This window comes from Vicia villosa, linkage group LG6 (assembly GCF_029867415.1).
Source record: "Vicia villosa cultivar HV-30 ecotype Madison, WI linkage group LG6, Vvil1.0, whole genome shotgun sequence".
Classification (NCBI taxonomy): domain Eukaryota; kingdom Viridiplantae; phylum Streptophyta; class Magnoliopsida; order Fabales; family Fabaceae; genus Vicia; species Vicia villosa.
The window spans coordinates 2,608,289-2,610,431 of NC_081185.1; the positions used below are offsets into that span (position 1 = coordinate 2,608,289).

A 2,143-nucleotide genomic window follows, 5' to 3' on the forward strand; every position below is an offset into this window, starting at 1 on the left:
GTGTATAAATGATTTCTCATTTTATGTGATATAATTTTTCAAATCATTTAAACGTTAGCACAAAATCCAAGACAAAAAGAAAATTATTAAGAAACAAATGTACATCAAATAGTATATACATTCGGGTGTTGGTGTTACATTTTAGTGTAACTCTATCATTTCTGTATTTATAAAGATCAAGTGATCAATTAAGTGATCTAATAGACAAACACATATCAACATACTTAAGAGGCATTTAGTAACAACTTTAGATTTGAAACATTTATCTTTGAAATTTAAAATGCTTGTTGATTTCCTATAAATGTATCATTAGGTTTTCTAAATTATATAAAGTGATAAAAAAATTGTTTTTTGGAGGCAAAAGAAGGGGAAAAAATGACTAAAATTCTCAAATTTGTGTATGTTATGATCTTCTTAATTTTCCTATTTCATGTTGTAACTGATGCGAGTAAGCCCTTTATATCTTCATTCTCAAGATTTCATTTTTATCTTACACATAATCTTTTAACAATTTTTAATAATAGTATTTTGTTATTATTTTGCAACATAGGTGGTGGTAATTGTACTTCTCTTCTTGATTGTGTACATACTCAATGTACAATATATGCAATGCCAATTTGCTTGGAGGATAAATGTATGTGTGTTTAATTGGATTGGTAAGTGGAAGAATAATTATTTTACTTCTAATGCGATAGTTTTAGTTTTAGTTTGTTTTAGTTTTAAAAATGTTTTTATAAAAATATTTTTAAAATATTAAAAAAAATGAAATTTATTTTTTATGAATTGAAAGATTAATTTTACATCCTATAATATAAATATACATTATTGAAAATTATAACATTGTTAAAATTATAATCTTTTCAAAAAACAATTTTTATAAAAAGTTATTTTAAATAGTTTTGAATTTAAGTGATTTTTTTTTAAAGATTGATATCAAAAAAAGTTATAGCAAAAGAATAAAATATCTAAAATAATATTTTAAAAATAATTATTTAAATAAATTTTTATTTAAAGTTTTTTTAAAAATAATTATTTGAATTTTTTTCAATCAACTTATTTTATACTATAAAAATCATTTTTAAGAAAAATATAAACAAACAGACCTTTATTTTCATAATATGAGTTTAAAGATAATGTATTGTCTGTGTAAATAAATATTATATAAATATTCAATCAAAATATTTTAAATTCTCAAATTATATCAATATTTTAAAAATAAAAGTGTGATGTGGCGGAATACACGTTTCTTATTGGTTGATCGTGTAAAATTATTTTACACTTTTGATATATATTATTTTTCTCTTCATGATATTCATATAATTTCTCTTACAATTTGAGTTATATTCTTCTAACCATTTGATTTGTTTGACAGGACAAGAAGAACCACTCAAGACATATGCTTTAGTCATCCATGGCAATTTATCATATATATTTTCCAATGCAAAACAAAATAATATCGTTTGAACACAAATGTGATGAGATAGATTGTCCTTTGTCTCTTGGTCAATTTTCCATGGAGTAGTAGTTATGTGATATGGATTCTTGTGTGATTCCTGTTTTGATTTTTGTTACATTGGTATTTGAATGTGTTGGGCTATTTTTTATTTTGAAGGTGTGATTATCTTTTATATTTTTGCATTTTGGTTTATGAATGAATATTTATTTTATTTTAGATAAATATTTCTTGCATAAAAAATATGTATACCAAAACTTATTACACTAAACAATCCACCAACTGCTCAACATTCACTACCTTAATTGAAAAAAAGGAAAATGTTTATCACTAAGAAAATATAAAAACAAAAAAAACAAGAATAATCTCAACCATTCATTATCACCACCACTTCCATGATTTTAATTAAATAGAAAATTAAATTTAAAATAAATTAAAAATTATACTCTAAAATAATGACATGTGTACATTCTTGTTTTTCTTCTTCAATTTCTTTCGAACTAAATAGCACTACTCTTAAAAAAATAACATAATTTTGTGATTACCAATCAACCACTCCATGAATTTCAAACCACAGAAACTGATGATTAAATTATGAGTCCATCCTAAAAATAAAACAGAGAATAAATGAGACAAGTAATGTCGCAAATCAAATTCTCAACCAAAATGGTAGAAAATATTATACAAAAA

The 2,143-nt window shown here is 22.6% G+C and overlaps 1 long non-coding RNA gene across 1 annotated transcript; it reads left to right on the plus strand.

Moving 5' to 3' along the window:
• On the plus strand, nt 1-1,644 carry LOC131611130 (uncharacterized). The gene is made up of 3 exons (XR_009286766.1): nt 1-448; nt 551-656; nt 1,373-1,644. It is a non-coding gene; the product is annotated as an uncharacterized LOC131611130 (long non-coding RNA).
• The last annotated feature ends 499 nt before the right edge of the window (nt 1,645-2,143 follow it).